At 36.5% G+C, this 18,846-nt stretch overlaps 2 protein-coding genes across 2 annotated transcripts in view; both read right to left on the bottom strand.

Annotated features, from left to right (window-relative positions):
- Positions 1-16,807, bottom strand: part of LOC127433700 (cAMP-specific 3',5'-cyclic phosphodiesterase 4D-like) — a 330,842-nt gene extending 314,035 nt beyond the window's left edge. Inside the window, exon 1 of the mRNA XM_051685814.1 lies at positions 16,661-16,807. The gene's annotated coding sequence lies outside the window, so the exon portion shown is untranslated. The remainder of the gene's footprint in view (positions 1-16,660) is intronic.
- Positions 1-18,846, bottom strand: part of LOC127433694 (membrane-associated phosphatidylinositol transfer protein 2-like) — a 694,725-nt gene that overhangs the window by 308,201 nt on the left and 367,678 nt on the right. The window lies entirely within an intron of this gene.

The raw sequence follows: 18,846 nt of genomic DNA, 5'->3' as shown, positions 1-18,846 counted from the left end.
TTCACATTTGTGGAAATGCAGTCTCAACCCTGACTAACTCTAACAATAGCTTATAGCAAATAAAAATTTACGAATTAGATCTCTTAGGGGCCAAATGTGTCGTTGCACAAAAAAGCTAGACAGAGTCACGAACAGAGTGGAATGCATGTGTCTCGAGATGGAATTTTAACAGTAAAAGTTGTTTTGAACCTAACACGGAATCTGAAAAACATGGAACGTTAGCGTGAGACGTGGTGCAGTGGTCAAAGACATCCGTCTTTGAAATCCGTTTCATGCTTACATAGAAAAACAATGGAAAATCATGCAAAAACATGGTCAGTGCGAATGGACCCTTAAAACCATAGTTCAGTCTCATTATTTACCCACCCTCATGCCATCCTAAAGAAAATTTTTTTTTGAAGAATGTATGAGGTGTTTTTATCAATTGGGGTCCAAACTTTTCAAGCTCCAAAAAGGATGTAAAGACAGCATATAAGTATTCCATACGACACGAGTGGTTTTATCCATGTCTTCTTTGTTCGTGTTTAGCAGAAGAAAGTCATATGAGTTTGGGATGGTATGAGGGTGAGTAAATGATGGGAGAATTTTAGTTTTTGACTGAACTATTCCTTTAAGTCTCCAGAGTTTTGGAAGAGCATCCTCTGAGAAATAAAAATGACCTCTGAGATAGATATTCTGCTATTATTTACTGTTTAGTATTTGAGTAAATGGACAGATTTTGACAATGTATTATGGCCTAGCAATTCTTAACCAAGAACAAGAGGTCAATGGTGACAGCCTTTGGGGATAGAAAAAAATAATTTGTTTTGCTTTCTAACAGTCAAGCCAATGGGTGTGGTAGAAGAAAACAAACCATGAAAAGCTCTTGATGAATGTCATGATGTGTCATATAAATCAGAATTACTTCCATTCCAGGGAGGAAAGAAAGTCATACAGGTTTTGAATGACATGAGGGTGAGTAAATCGTGATAGAAGTTGGAAGTGTTTCTCCTAAATGAATTCAGCAGCGATACACCGCTGCTTTCAACACTGCACGTAGTAGTGAAATTTATTTTTGAATGAATTGTTGTTGTTCACCTCCACACACTGACTCCTACTTCTCGTTCACTGACGTTGCTCCCTTTCGAAGCCAATGATCTCTAGTTTGTAAAGACTGACTATAGTGTGAGCCTAATAGTAATTTGAGTGCAAGCTGTGAAGGAACATTTCATTGGTTTGACCCACTGCTCGGATATGCCCTTTCACTAAATGAGCGAGGATCAAGATCTGTTGACCGACTGAAGGAGAGGAGGAGGAATGTTGTTCGTTCACTTTGGTAACGTCGTTCAACAAGGATAAAAGTAGCTGGATGACATTACAATGACATCAAGATGTAATTGAACCACTTTTCATTATTTTTAATATGAAGTTTTTTTTGTATAGTCATGCACAGCAGTTCACAAAATGATAGCCATGCTTTGTTGTCATTTGTGGGGGAAGCATTATGATGCTTAAACACCCTTAAACGCTGAATTATTTTAGTACATTTGTAGATACGCAAATTTTAAGTACAATTAAACTTGTTTCGGTTGTGTTTTATCCATTTGTTGCCACCTACTGGTTAAGATGTGATTTGCAAAAATTGTCACTGAACGAATCAGTGAACAAATCTGAATGACAGACAGAGAAACATCATCTAATTCACTCCACTAAATAAATGTGACATTTATTGTAGTAACAGGTTTTTATAATATTTGATATAACTTTTAACTATAGAAGCTGTGAAATTATTGATTCATGTTCTATCATTTTTGTTAATAAATTGAGAGAAAAAAGGAATGATTAGGACATAAGAATCATACTGTCAATAAATAGACAGTTACAATAATATATGGTTTGTCTGTATTCTCCCAGAGCCCTTCAAGTGTCAAAAGCTCCCAATATATAAATATACGAATGCCTGGTGAACATGAATAACTCATCAGTAATGATTCTGTGGTCGTTTTGATCCTATTCCTCCATCAAAATATGCAAATTCGGACCGGTGTTGGGGGTTAGTGAATGCATGCCCAACAGACCGCTGCTGAAAAATATCATAAGGGAAACAATGTGTGGGATTGTATGCCATTAGAGTGCACTAATTCAGATTCACTGATACAGGTTCAGATATTAAATGGAAAATGAACCAGGAGGCAGAAATTATAATAAAAGATATTAAGCCGTTTGAATGTCATTTTAGGGCACTGTTGAGACGATGCAAACAGAGCAAGTTTTCTCTGGGGTGAAGCTTAATTCGAAGCTCTCCTTGGCATCATTATGCGTTGCTTAGACACTTACGACTGTCCTTGTGAGGCGTCTTATTACTGGGTCTCTGCTGGTGGGGACAAACACAATGAAGTAAATTCATTTCCTTAAACTACAACAAAGGCATGAGATACCGGTTACGATCAGTCAACGCCCGATTTCTAATCAGGCTAGAGAGAGAATGTAAGGAATGTTGTCTATACAGAGAGGAGTAATTGTTTCCTTAAACTGAAACTAAGTTTAAATGTCAAATATGACACCAGTACACCTACATGAGATGCATCACTCCACATAAAATCAACCAAATGTAAGAAACTTCCATGGCTAAAACTTTATATATTTTTAAATACTTTTTCTGAAGAAAGATAAACATAAATAATGATGAAAGCCAAAATATTAAATATCAAGGATTATTTTTTTAAATGACAAAATGACCATTTTCGTCTATGATTTTGGAGCAAAACTACAGGTCAAGAAAATTACCTTAGAAAAGTGGCATTGTAATTATTTTATTTTTACACAGACATGGTTGGTATATTACTCAAATCAGTTGACTTCAGCACCCCTTGTTGTATTATATGCCAATGGTGTGAGTCCAAAAATGGGGGAAAAACAATTTTGAGTGTTGTTTTTTCAAAGTTGGGGTGCCTATTACTCAAGAAGTATTAGAAATATCTTAATTTCATTTTAGATTCTGGTTCAGAACAAACTTTCCTTTCGGTATCTTCATTTTACCCATTTACAATGGCCGAAAACCAAATGTCTGGCACATTTTTTTAGGCATATAATGCAACGAGGGGTGCTAAAGTCAACTGATTTTAGTTGTAGAACTTCCTATCACAGTGTAAAAATAGAATAATGATGCTGCCACACTGCTAAAGTTACTGTTTTGACCTGTAGTTTTGTCAAGTCAACATTTATTTATAGACCACATTTAAAAACAACAGAAATTGACCCAAAGTGCTTTACAAATCAATCAAATAAATATACAATGACAGAATTATATACATACAAAAAATAAAAAAAATAATAATAAATAAATAGATACAATTAAAAACTGCATCAAGTGTTTACCTAATTCAACCTATTAAAAAGTCCTATTCAAGTGCTAAAAAATATAAATACGTTTTCAAAGAGGATTTAAAAATGGCTAATGAGGAAGCTGACCTCACATGGAAAGGGAGACTATTACAGTTTTTTGGACACAGAGAAGGCACGATCGCCCTTATATCTATAGCAACAACGAGGAACCCTCAAAAGAAGTTGATCAGAAGACCTGAGCACTCTGGTGGGAGAGTAAGGGAGGAGAAGATCACTGATGTATTTGGCGTGAGACCAGATAGTGCCTTGTAGACATAAAGCAGAATTTTAAAATCGACCCTGAATTTTACGGGAAGCCAGTGTAGAGACGCTAATACAGGGGTAATGTGATCCCTCTTTCTTAACCCTGTTAAAAGCTTAGCTGCTGCATTTTGAACCAGCTGTAGGAGGGATAACACAGTTTGAGGGAGACCTGTACATTGAGTTACAGTCAGAGGTGGGTAGTAATGCGCTACATTTACTTTGTTACATTTACTTGAGTAAAGTACATTTACTTTTAGAGTAGGTTTAAAAGTGGGTACTTCTTACTCTCACTCAAGTAAATTTCTAATGAATGTTTTACCATGGGTGGCATTCCTGTGTTACATTACTGGGTTTAATTTTAATTAATGTGTAATTTATTGAGAGATTATTGAATGGGACTTTTACGAGAGCGGAAGTTCACACAGAGGCACGCTCTGCTGTCACAGACCGTCACTCAAGTCCTTAATGCTGCAGCATCAAACTCTTCAAACAAACTTTCTTTGCTCCGCACAGTGAAAAAAAAAAGCATAGTTTCGTCATGCAATGCCTTCATTTAACACCAAGACAAGCGGATATTTCAAGATTAAAATCACAGCTTCAACTTAAGGCAGCACGTTGAGGTAAGTTTTGGCTTTAATGATAACACGGGCTTTTCTGTGTAATGTGATGGTCATTTTCGCATTTTCAAACTCGTACGTCTTCTAGTGGTGGATTGTGGGCAATTAACCGTCGTCGAGTGTACATTTGATGTACACTCGAAATGATAGTGCATTGTGGCTCACTCAGACAATTCATACAATCCTACAAAATGGCGGACACTCAAAATAGTGCACTATATAGTGGATAGGGGGCGGTTTCAGACACAGTGAGTGTTCCACAACCGGGGTTGGTGCCCTGCGCACTAGGCTGCGTAGTCTGCATTTAGAGAGCGGCAGTACTGCTGTACAGAACTAATGATCTAAATTCTTTCGACACTGAAAACTGTAACTACACTGAAATAAGAATCCACACAGGACTTTAAAAGCTATGAAATAGTGAAGGTAGGCATTAATAAAGCATGATCTTGCTTTGGTTTATATTTCAGCATTATATATAATGTCCTTGTGGGACATTTTCACGTTTTCACCGTAATAATTACTAGAAATGTTTCCAAACCTCTCTTATTGACAAATTCATCCATATCTGACAAGAGCCCTTAAAGGGATAGTTCACCCAAAAATTACAATTCTCATTATTTACTCACCCTCATGCCACCCCAGATGTGTATGACTTTTTTTCATCTGCTGAACTCAAATGAAGATTTTTAGAAGATTTTCAGCTCTGTAGGATCATACAATGCAAGTGAATGGGTGGCAACATTTGAAAATGAAACAAAATCACATAGGTCAGCATAAAAGTAATCCATAAGACTCCAGTGGTTAAATCATTATCTTCAGAAGCAATGTGATAGGTGTGTATGAGAAACAGAGAAATAGATCACCTTCACATTCTTCTTCTTGTGTTTTTGGTGATTCACATTCTCTGCATATCGCCCCCTGCTGTCTAGCAAAAAATTACAAATATTGATCTGTTTCTCACCCACACCTATTACAATTCCCAGGTCTTTATTGGAAAGAAAATGTTTGACTTTAGCGATAGAGGTGAAAAAAGCTACCCTTGACAACAGCACTGATCTGCTTGTTGAAAAGTAATGATGAATCTAAAATCACTCCAAGACTCCTTACATGATGTTGTACATTCGACGACAGAGGACTTAATTGGGTGGCCAGGCCAGGTAATGAGGACATGGTGAAACTTAAAATCAAAACTTCAGTTTTGCTTTTGTTTCATTGTAAAAAATTGTTTGCCAGCCAATGTTTAATATCTTTGAAGCAATTTAGGCATGCATGCGAAAACAATGGCTAATTTTTTAGAAAACTGTTTAAGGTAAAAGGCATAATGTTGATTACCACAAAAAATTATTTTGACTCGTCCCTCCTGTTCTTTAAAAAGAGCAAATTTGAAGTTCCAGTGAGGCACTTATAATGGAAGTGAACAGGGCCAATTTTTTGAGGGGTAAAAGGCAGAAATGTGAAGCTTATAATTTTATAAAAGTACTTAAGTTACATTTACATTTATGCATTTAGCAGATGCTTTTATCCAAAGCAACTTACAGTGCACTTATTACAGGGACAATCCCCCTGGAGCAACCTGGAGTTAAGTGCCTTGCTCAAGGACACAATGGTGATGGCTTTTATTCTTTAATGAATAAATTAATTCTTCTGTTAAAACTTGTGTTTTATCTGAGTTGTAAAGTTGATTAATTTGAGGGGTAATCAGTATAATGCCACAAATGCTGTCGACTGAGCTTAACTTGTATTGAACCCGGAATATTCCTTTAAGAAAGAAAACAGGGTCAGAATTTAGTCTTCTAAGCTCATTGGTGTCTAAGAGAATCATTAGTGATATTATGTTCTTGTTTTTTATTTTTATGGGAAGCTGCTGCACCCAGACAGTACCTTAACCAATGTGCTGTTGAATTTGAATCTTAAATCTTGAATTCATTTTAAACCTTTTTTGCTGGTGTTTTTAAATAATGAGATTCTCCATTCCCTATACACTTATGACTTTCTCAAGCTGTTAAACCCAGAGAAAGCCTTTTCTTCAGCACTATATGTCATTCAATGACATAACATCCATCAACTAATTTAACATCTGCACTAATTTAGACGTCTACATCTGCTCAGAGTTTCAAATCCAATCGGCAGGGTGCATCCTGAAGAGCAAAATAAGTTTTCAAAAGTTCTGAAACCTGTCAGTTTTTTCAAAAAAATAAAAATATAAAAAGTATTCAAAATTGTTCATTTAATCAACATCTACTTGGCAATCCGCCTCCACCGTTTCACGTACAATCACATCTAGTCACAGTCTGACACTGTTTGTTTAATGAAGGTTTTTCTTAAACAGCTGTGAAAGGTGAAAGCCATTCCAGGGTACATATGCTAGCGTCTACAGCTCCTGAGCGGAGTTTTACACCAATGACTCTTTTAAGGCTTTTAAGTACAGCAGGATTTAAAAGTGTTTTTTTCTGTGGGAACACAGTAAGATTAATTATGTTCAGAATGGCAAAGTACTATTTCGTACCATTTTTGCAGTATACAGTATGTATACTTTGCAAAATATGCAGATTTTCTGTATGCATGGAATAGCCGGATTCTGGAATACCAAGAAATGTTTAATATACGACCAGGCCAGTCTCATGACGGAGGCGTCACCATAGGGACTTTTTCCTGCAACGTGAAAATGTTCTTATCATTCCACTCCCACCTCAATTCAGATGATTTAAATACTTATCTGAAATAAAAAATGTAAAAAAATGGTTGACTCAACTTAAGCTTTATTTTTTACTATTCTTATTAGTTGTTATTAAGTTACCATTACTATCTAAACCCTAAAGTTGTCATTATTAAAAACAAGCAAGTGGTCTAATAAAACAGTACTTGAAAGGTCACATTTTGGAATCTTAACTCAAATATACACATTCTTTAAACTTTGCGTTTGACTCAAACTTATGAAATACAAAATTAAGGCTCTGTGGAATACCCATAAGCCTTTGTGCTTTAATAAATGATGTATGTTTAGTCAAAACAAGGGAACTTATGTAGAAAAAAAATAATTGTTTTTTAAAGGAATATTACTTATGTTGTTGTTTTGTTGTAGCTGGTTGATAGTTGTGATTTGTGTGAAGTCATCATTAGCGTGATTAGTGTTACCTCTGGTGAACTTGGAGCCTGTTCATTTAAGGTCATTCTCCTCTACTCAATTGTACTTTACAAAAGTGCAGATTCATGTGTACTAAGTACTGAGTAGAATCCAATGTACCAAATGCCTAACCTAGAGTCCAGTCATAATTCCCCTTATACTGTATAAGACGTGCTATAATCCAATTTAAATAATTAAATACAAACAACGGTACTTTAAACACAGATGAGTTAAGTTTACTTGTAACTAGTTAACTGTACTTAAATAATTAAGTTCACTTTACTTGAGCCAAATAAGTATGTGTACCTAGAAAATGCATGCAAATCGATTGCCTTAAAAAATGTAAGTAAGGTTAACTAAGTCCACACTAACCCGTTTTCATTTGAAAATGCATTAATTTCTCGACATTTACATCTAAATTCACACAAAAAACTGACCTCCACCGAAAACGAAGAGTTTCGAGAAAAATTTCGATTATTAAATAATCGTCAAAGCACTGTGATGCATGCACCATATGTGGAGGTTCCCGCCAAGCTCCCGCGAAAATATAAACGTGGATTTTGATAGTAAATGCAAAACACTCCGGTTTCACTTTCATTTAATGTTCATGTAATGCCAAATGCTCTTGGTCAATAAGGTCCATACAGTGTTAATGTCACAGAGGAGGAAATGGCCGCTTATCATTTTAAAGAAAACTTTTCAAAAAATGTTATTATATAGATTATGATAAATGTTGAGACTCTAAATAAACTTTTCTTTTTCTGAATTGACATTATATATGTATCTGAGTGTAAATAAGGTGGCTGTGAATAACTGCTTTTGTTTTGATCCCAATCATGCAAACTGAGTAAAAAATTGTATTGATACAACAAAGCAATCAAAAGTTATAGCATTACAAAAATTACAAAAACGTCTCCAAGAGTCCAAAAATCTTTCTAAACAAATAAAACATAATAATTGTACAAAAGAACTAATTACACATGCAAATACAACAATGACTAAAGGTTTGCTCTCTCTCCTAGCATGCAGGCATGAGTAACGTAATCTCATTCAGTTCCATTCTGTGTCATCTGAGTCATCATTAAGTCTGTGTCATGTACTTGGCGCCATCTCCTGGTGGCCATATGTAATTAGAGTGAACAAACCTCTCTACCCATATTTGGATGACTTCCACCTCTGGTTGCAGCGATCTGAATCCTACTACGATTGGTTCAGCGTTCCATGATGCTGGACAACGTACTACATCATTTCCGATGAAGTCATCTAATCCAGGAAAGCTAACATGTTTTTAGCCTGATAGCACATTATGTGCTGTGTGCACATTGTGCTTCGTGTGGATTATCTAATGATCTATGCATCCGATTACATTGTATGTGGGCTCGTTTTAATGGTAAAGTAATGATATGTGATAATTCATGTTCTGTTTATTTTCCGTGAAGTTATAAGTGAAAACGTGGCTTATAAACAACACCTGTTAACATGTAACATGTATGTCAATGACCAGTGGTGATTTCTCAGGGCCAGCAAAGCCTTCTCTGCTGGCCTAACATGCCAAATAAATAAATATTTTTCATCCTTTCATTCTCAATCACCTTTTTGCCTATGTATTTTTAATCGCTTTCCACTTTTAATTAATCTACAAACAAACAGAGAAAAATGAAAATTTTATCCAGTCAGAATTTATTCCTTGATGCTTACAAGCAAAGCATGACAACTGTTTCACAAATCGCATGCCTGAATCCAAGCTCGTTAGCAGAAGCAGCGTGTAAGTCAGGGCTCCACCCCGTCAGGCCTTCAGAATTTCCACAGAATCCCTCAACAGTGCAAATGAATGAGCAACTAAAGTCTGATTGTCAGATTCATCAGCCAATCAGATTGATTTATTTGTTCTTGGTGGGTGTAATCTTTAGGATATGTCCCGGTCGAGGCCTTCTAGCTGGCCTTGAGTGACGCAATCACACTTTAAGTGACGTACGTAATTCAAGAGCGAAAAGCGCGAGATCAAGCTGTCTGACAGTCGGCTGTCATCACTACTGGCATTGCCGTTGAGAAAGAGATCCTTATGGATTTAAAAACACAAGCTGTTCTGCATGACTGTGTGATTGCTTAATTAATTAAACAGGAAAGGAGGACTGATTTTCACTTCAAGTAAATTGGTAAGTGCTTTTTGCATTGTTATAGCAACATCAGGAGTTTTCTAAGTGTAAATTAGGCTGCTGGAGCATTCAGTGTCGGATCAAGTTTTGAAAAGTAGTGCTGCGTTCCATTCAACTCGGAAAGTCGGATTTTACAACTTCCTACTAGGAAAAGTGCAGTGAGATGCATCTTTAAGTCAGAATTACAACTTGTAGGCTCATGCAGAAATTCTCAACTCCGATTTCGCCGAGATGCAGGGGCATGATGTCACACAAACATGTCGACACTCAGGGAGATATAAAAAGTAAGTGATAAACATTCACTTTATTAAGTAATATCGAGAAATGAGATTGCTTCCACATTACATGATATTAAAGCTTGTTTAACAAATGCCTGCAGAAACAGGTGTATAAAACATTATAATCTCTTTTGATAATCGTACACCTGAAGCACAAATGCTAGAGCTGCAGCATTGTTTATCAGTTGGGTTGCTAGGAGACATCTCTAATGAGAGTCAAATCCCTGCTAAGCTAACGGGAGCATTGCAGTTCCGAATATCGGGGAATGGAATGCATTTATGGTTGGAGATATCAAGTAGGAATATCCCTCATCCAGCTTGAATGGAATGCAGCATAACCGTGTACTCTGACGAAACGAAATTTATTGCAAGCAACATTTAAATCACAAATATTTTTAGATAGATTTTTCCAGGTATTATAGACCTCCTTGGTAGATTCATATGAAAAATTATGAGTTTTGAATGTCTGTTCGGGAGATGTTCATTTCACAAAACAGTCATTCTGCAGTTAAAATTAGGCTTGCTTGAGCATTAAGTGTCGTTTCAAGTTCTGGGTTTCGTGCGTGGATATGTTTTTAAAATGTCAGTTTGTATTAATAGTTAGCTGCGACATAATATATGATTCCCAAAGGCATAGGGTGTCTTATTCATTGTGAAATGGCATGAATCACACTGAAGACCTAGACTGTAAATGCACGGCCCACCACTGTCAATGACATATACAGTACTTAGCTATTACTCGCTATATTTTTGTCTGTAAAACAAATAGGCTGATTGTTTTCTACTCTTTGAGGGCTTTCCAACCACACATGACACATGGCTATTTGATCAGTTTGATGTTTTTACCAATTACAAAAAATGTGCAAAATTATTAATAAATTATTAAAGCAGAACACATCTGATTTGTCTGCAAATTTCAAAACACTTTTTAAGTTTTGGCCATAATGCCTACATACATTGTAAAATACAGCTTCTAGGCTTTAAAACGATTTTGTGTTGGTCAAGACTATAGTTAATAAAAAAAAGGATTGCCCCGTGCTTGATCCCCGGTAAACTGAAGCGCTTTTAATCACCTATTTTCAAACACATCTTATATACAGTATATAGCTTATATATGAGCCTAATCAACTATATCAACAACATTAATATAATATTATAACTTAAATCTGTGAATCAATGAAGACAGTGATGCACAACCAACACACTCTCAAAGCGAACAACATTTTTAATTTGGCTAATTCGTATGATAAAGTACAACTGCACTTGTATGAATTAGTACGCGACAATTACTTGCTTCTGTCACACACAGTACCTTCCTAACATGTTTACACACTCTACTGATCGGTTAGGTTTAGAAAAGGTGTTTGGGTAAGGGCATAATATTAATAAGCATGTCTTTAATGCCTCATGTGGGGAATTCACGCTTACTTCCGCATTAGACATCTGGGCATTTTCTCATGATGAAATCGTACGAAATCATACGAAATAGTCAACTTGTACAATATGTACAAATTTTCATGAGATCAGGTTGCAACAACAGATCTTGAGTTCTAGATAGAGCGCATAAATGGACACAAGCCCTTTTTTATGTTGTTTGTTGACATGATATCACGAATAAACTATCTTGTGCGTGAGTTTGTGAAGGCATTTCAAGATTGTAACTTCAGTCGGGGATGAATGGACGTGCAGTTGTTACACCTAGTCGTGGTGTGCGTTTGGCTTGAGTTGTGCTCTAAATGCATATCTTGTGAATACTCCGTTACCACAACAATGCGTGCTGATGTTTTGGTGGTGCAGACAAAAGAGTTTCCCAGTGACACTTTGTCATGATGGTGTGTTGGACAAGCAAAGCATGAATTAATGCATACTACATAAAAAATACTGTAGTATACAGGTTATACTGCACAGTACACAATAAACTTCATAGATCATAAGAATACTTCCCGAATGAAATCAGACCCTATGCGCAAAAAGACTGTAATATCATTTCTGTGCCTTGATATCAAAGATTCATTGAGATTGCATAAGATTAAATACCCTGTAAAAACACTGAACTTGTAGCTGAGATTGATGAATGATGGGCAAATGTGAAAGTAACAGATGCTGGAAACAGCAACAGGCAAAGCTTCAAAAAGGATTTTTGAATGGTAGGATTTCTTTGTTTTTGTGCAAAGATGGATTGGTCTACTTTGTAGTGAGGTTCACTTTGGATTCTTTTGTAAAAACTGATCAGAGGAAAACGTGGAAAGCTCTGATCATTCTATGATCAGACATTTGACCTCACAATTACACAGCTTCTGGGACAGCTGTCTTATGGACGAGGCTTACTCTGCCTCTGGAAAAATACGCAGAAGTCCTCACTGGAGCACAACTGTCAAAGTCTGATGCATTATCCTGGGGAGAAAAAAAAAATCTGGAAAAAATGATGCAGGCTTTTCCATTTCTTCTCAGAGATCACAAATGCAACCCCAGTTGCAGATGGCATGGGGTAATAATAGCTTTGTGAAACTGTCTGATCTGAGTTGTAATCAACACATCACGTCTTGGATGTTCGGGATGCGCATGCTGCAACCAAAGACAGCACAAACAAGCAACATGAAACCAGTCAATGAAAGACAATTTTAAAATGATAACTATTCCTGATGAGACCAAAACATAAAATGCCTGAGACATTTATCTGAGACTGGCATGTTTACATAAGTAACATGTATGTGCATGTAGCGTAATTAGCCAGGCTGCACGTGCTTTATGCAATGAAGTTATCATTACATGCAAAACATGCCATTTACCCAGGGCCAGCAACATCCGTTCAATAAACAAGCACCATCGCTGTGCATTCCTGAAACTACAAAGCAATTGTTTTGTAAACAATACTCTCAAACTGCTCAGAAATGCACACATTTTATGCATTCTTGGTTGCACAGGATTGTTAAAACGAAGCCAACACCTTTCACAAGCAATGCAAAAGGGTGTGGGGAAAGCCACAACAATCACTACTCTGGTTTAAAATTCCAAATAAACCCCTCTCTTCTGGCTTTAAGTATCAATTTCTTCACCAACACACAGTAACTAATGAAAGTACACTTAATGCAGTGGAATGATAAAGAAGAAATAAATAAAGCTAAAGAGACAGGTTTTATGTCAAGTCCATACAAAGTTTATACAAAGCCTTTTTTCAATTGGCAAATATCTTGCCTTAATTTAATACTCTTTGAAATCTAAGAAACATTTCCGTCAACATTCCTGTCTGTCACCCACTTCTATCCCAGCTGCTATCTGTATTTTAAATAAGCAGCTATGATTAGATTTTTAAGCCCCAGTGCTTTCATACTCAAATTTTACTCATTCTTTACTATTCATATTGTACCGTGGCCTTTGGGTTTTTATTGTATTTATATAATTTATGTATTTTTAATGTAATATATGTGTTGTTTTAGTGAGCCTTTTTGTCAAAGAAAATATTCTATCCCTGTGGGATAGACAATAATGTTTTTTGAATTTGAATTGAACTACAACCAAGTGAGTATTTCCGGAGAGACAATGGGCTCAGTGGGTGAAATGTGCATGAATGTAAACAGATCATAATGAAAAGGATGTCATTCATTCTGTCAGTCTGGTAAAAAATAAAATAAAACAATTAAACTCCACATGGGTTAAACAGGTATTTTAAGAAGGTTCTAAATATTATATTTATTATATTAATTATATATATTTTTGTGTCAATATAAAAGATCTAAAAACAAGATTACCCATCAGGCTACCAAACAAACTCACTTTGCCGTGCAAAACTTGCCATAACGATGCTAGGGGGTTGGGGGTGGTTCCCAGGGCCCAGTAGAATGCAGTCCGTCCACTTTTTCAGTCATATTGGTACCAGAAGTATTCTTCCCATTTATTTTTTCTATAGGGATTTCATAAAATCCTTCATAAAAGAGTTATAAGCCATGAACCAAACCAACCAGCTCCTAGTTGAATCACACCAATACAAACTTTGATTGGAAGGAAAAAAAGTATTTAAAAAATTGACACAAAAGTCTGTTAACCTCTTTCATGAGGGAATGAACTCTAATCCCATGATGCATTGTGAATGACGTAATCGAATTAAAAATTATGAAAAACATAAAACTATTGATTTAAAGCTGTTCATTAGTAGACGTAATATATTTTAATTGTATTGCAAAATAGTCAGATATACACTGTATGTTAGGGGCCTGGGTAGCTCAGTGGTAAAATACGCTGGCTACCACCCCTGGAATTCGCTAGCTCGCTAGTTCTAATCTCAGGGCGTGCTGAGTGACTCCAGCCAGGTCTCCTAAGCAACCAAATTGGCCCGGTTGCTAGTGAGGGTAGAGTCATATGGGGTAAACTCCTCGTGGTCGCTATAATGTGGTTTGTTCTCGGTGGGGCGCATGGTGAGTTGAGCGTGGTTGCCACGTTGGATGGCATGAAGCCTCCACACACGCTACGTCTCCGTGGCAATGTGCTCAACAAGTCACGTGATAAGATGCACGGGTTGACGGTCTCAGACGCGGAGGCAACTGGGATTCGTCCTCTGCCACCCGGACTGAGGCGAATCACTACGCAACCACGAGGACTTAAAAGCACATTGGGAATTGGGTATTCCAAAAAAAAAAAAAAAGATATACACTGTATGCAAATATACACTCACTGAGCACTTTATTAGGAACACCTGTACACCTACTTATTAATGCAATTATCTAATCAGTCAATCATGTGGCAGCAGTGCAATGCATAAAATCATGCAGATACGGGTCAGGAGCATTAGTTAATGTTCACATCAACCATCAGAATAGGGAAAAAATGTGATCTTAGTGATTTCGACTGTGGCATGATTGTTAGTGCCAGATGGGCTGGTTTGAGTATTTCCGTAAATCTGCTGATTTTCAAGCACAACAGTTTCCAGAGTTTACTCAGAATGGTGCCAAAAACAAAAAACATCCAGTGATCAGCAGTTCTGCGGACAGAAACGCCTTGTTGATGAGAGAGGTCAATAGTGGATGGCCAGACTGGTTCGAGCTGACAGAAAGGCTACGGTAACTCAGATAACCACTCTGTACAATTGTATTGAGCAGAATAGCATCTCAGAATGCACAACACGTCGAACCTTGAAGTTCGGGCACTTTATTAGGACCATAGTGTTTCTAATAAAGTGCTCAGTGAGTGTATATGTAGTTTGAGAGTATAGGGAGACTCAGTTGCGTCATTCACAGTTCGTCATGGAAGTGGGGGTCACTGCAGAGCTCTTGGTGCACTTGGTTGGCTGCGATTCTCTCATTGGTGGATTGTTTCCCTTTAGTATCATGGGTAGTATAGTTCTTCAGGAATTCGGCTATTAACAGTTTTTAAAAAAATTACGTTGAAATAACATGGACTGATGGTTTCAAAAGAAGCAAATAACATTGATTAACAACCTTGAAGCTTGCGGTAGGTCTGTCTTTAAATGTTTTATCAGCTAACATTAAAAATCAATTCGCTTATGGAGAAAATGAGTCATTGGTCTTGCACAAGTCCTAGTACCTGCAAGTTATTTAACTATGTTGGATCATCAAGTGAGTCATAAAGCAGGAGACTTCCTATGGACTAAGCAAAGAAAAATATGTAAACTGCATTTATGTGTCACACTTAAAAATATATGAATGTAGTTGCATTAGATATCAAACTCTGTGGCATTTATTGTAAAGAAAGATAGCACAAGCACATGTTTTAAGCAAAACATTAAAAAAATTTTTTTTTTTAGGTTTTATTTGATAAAATAATAGGCATACTGTTCAAAATGAAGACAAAGTATACTTTGTAGTTGTTAGCTAAACATTAGTGGAACATGTTCAGTGTGCTGAACTCTTGTGGTTACTCTGCACACCTGAATTAACTTCATACATCCACTAAAAGCACTGCCACACCAGTTGATTAAAAGTCATTAAGCAAAAATGGCTCAGAAATGTTAAGTTAGTTCTGAGAAAAGGCTGAAAGCAGAGACCACTTGCTTTGATATTTTATCTAATGCAATGACAGGCATTTTTAAGTGAGGCTTAAGAGTCTTGATTGGTGGTCTTTAGGTGAGGTTCTTCAATATGACATCAGAAATGAATAACACGGCCACACGAACAGGCCAGTGAAAAACATCTTTTTCAGTAGTTTAGGTAGAAAACAAGCCACAAAAAACGCCCTGAGGAGCAACATACAGGTTTCCACTGTTATCAAATAAAAGTTTTTACAGCTTGATACCAGAAAGAACTTTATATTCTCTAGTTCTTCATAAAACCACTTGTATTGGTGCTTCAAGAACCAGAAACAAATATGCTAATCTAAATGAAACATCATAAACTTTTGTAACCTCCAAAAAAACCATTTAGCAACGCAATAAGAACCCTAAATAATGAAAAATGGTTCTTGATAAGAAATGTTTTTCAACTATTGAAGATCTTTTATTTTTAATAGAGGCAGGCCTCATTTCACCTCCAAAGAACCATTTACTACCTCAAGAAACCTGGTGAAATATTGTTCTACAAAGAGGTTTCTTTTGTCAACGTATGGAGCTACAAGGAACCATTGAAGAACTTTCGTTTTTAAGATTGCATGCAGTCTTTTGTAAATCTTTTGTCTAGAAAATGTACACACAAGCAGGATTTGGACCTGTACAATTAAAGGCCCATCACACTTTATGTGGAAACATTATACGCTTCAAAACACCAAGCTAAAACTGCACACTACAATTACTAAAACAGCAAGGAAACAAGATCCTTCAATAGCCATTGTCTCAACTTGCTTGTTGGAGGAGATTCAGATGTCAAGACAAGACAAAGTCATTGGACAAAGATGGACAGCAAAGAAACTCACCTGTATGTCTTTCAATGAGGCCCAATCAACAAGAAGAAAAACGTGTTTTCATTTACAAAAGACAGCCTGACATTCCACATGCATTGGCCTGCTACTCCAACAAAGAGAACGTAGGACAAATCCTCATGTTTTCAGCGTAGTTTGCAGCCTTGTGCATGGTTACATGCTGGTTTAAAATGATGATACTGAACATAAGTGCAGCCCAAGCCAATGATGTGTCACATACACCCCCCCCCCCACTCTACTCCACCCACCACCTCCGTCCAAACCAGCAAATCTGGCTCCAACTCGCCGGAGGAGAAGAAGAGGCTACGCGTGCAGCTCAGGCAAACAAGTGCAACAAACTACAAAACCGTTCACAATCAGATCTAATCCCTCAGTCGGCTCATTCACTACATTGTTTGCGTAAAAGCATGTAGTGCCACACCTCTGCAAGGTTTAACCGGCATGCAATGCTTTTGAGAGGCTATTTAGACCACGTGGCATGTTTGTGAGGATTCATGGGAACCAGAAACACAAAGAGTTTGGTTGTGGATGTCACAAAATTGCACATAGCTTGACAATGATATCATTGAGCTTTGGAAGCCTGACGCTAGTTTTTGTGGTTGTGGTAGTTTAAATGGCTACCTCCTTATTCAAAGATAGGAAAATCTTAAAGACCATGGGCAAGGTTCAACTAGAGATGACAACAAAATCTAAGCTGGTTTCCAATAGAAAACAGATAGTCTACTCTTACCTGTGAACACCGTGGAATTTCATCAACTTGACAACACTGACAATTCAATGCTTATGGAATTATTTCTTTGCATTTCATTTAATTTTAACTCTACTTCCTTAAATTGAAATTCTGCATCCTGTTTGTTACCTCATTTCACATTCAATTCAAATCGAGCAATTGGACTTTAAAAGCCATTTTTAATTCAGTTCTAAATGGCGTACAACCCTGATGTGCACAACTTCTAACAAATACTAATTTGCCAGTGACCTTTAAGCATGCTTGCCTTTCCTCGTACCCCTGGAGTCATAAAGGCAAGACAAAGAACAACATCCACGATGAAGGCTGTTTTCTAGATTCACCGAAATTGGCTACACGGAATGCATTACATGTTTTACAGCTCATTGCACCTGCTCATTTCCACTGAATCACATGTTTTGGGGCCACTATTGAAAACAACACATTGTGAGGAGTGTTATGCCATGTCATAAAACCTATTATATTAATGCAGATTGGTCTAATTTAGTGAGAACATGAGTGTGGCCAGTCAGTTGATATCAACGTCCTGTCTTAGCTCAAAGGAATTGCAGAACTCAAGTGTATAATCTGGGCAAATAATGTTGTTACAAACTTAAAAAAAGGGATGCAGCAAGGAACTAATCCTCAATTACACATTCAGCACGCTAAGTTTGCGATCAATGATCCATGATGCAAAACAGGCTGCATGACAGGGTTTGAGCAATGCAGTTGGTGTAGATGCAAACAATGAACATTAAGACTGCATGCTACATTTCAATCTTATCTTTGAAGCATAGAAAACCAACCAAAACACTGCATTATCACGTTTGTCAAATCCAATAGTATAAGATACTGTAACCACATGTACAGTGGGGTCTAAAAGTCTGAGATCACTAGTAAAAACTAGGGCTGTCAGTCGATTAATGTTTTAAATCAAATTAATTACATGGTATGGCGATTACTTGCCGATTAATCAAATTAATCACAATTAATCGCATACATAAATATTTGCTGAGAAAGCCCCTCAAATAACAATAATTAAATATATAATGATTAAATAATTATAAATAGTTATATTTAAATAATTATAAATTATATATATATATATATATATATATATATACAAAAGTTTTGAAACACTTGACTGAAATGTTTCTCATGATCTTAAAAATCTTTTGATCTGAAGGCGTATGCTTAAATGTTTGAAATTAGTTTTGTAGACAAAAATATAATTGTGTCACCATATTAATTTATTTCATTATAAAACTAAAATTTAATAAAAATAAAAAAAAAGGTTTTTGAAATGGATGACTTGGACCAAATAATAAAGAAAATCAGCCAATAAGTGCCCAACATAGATGGGAACTCCTTCAATACTGTTTAAAAATCATCCCAGGGTGATACCTCAAGGAGTTGGTTGAGAAAATGTCAAGAGTACATGTCTGCAAATTCT

This window comes from Myxocyprinus asiaticus, chromosome 43 (genome assembly GCF_019703515.2).
Source record: "Myxocyprinus asiaticus isolate MX2 ecotype Aquarium Trade chromosome 43, UBuf_Myxa_2, whole genome shotgun sequence".
NCBI classification, from domain to species: domain Eukaryota; kingdom Metazoa; phylum Chordata; class Actinopteri; order Cypriniformes; family Catostomidae; genus Myxocyprinus; species Myxocyprinus asiaticus.
Note: the sequence above shows the minus strand (reverse complement) of the source record. Positions and strands in the feature narration are given on the sequence as shown.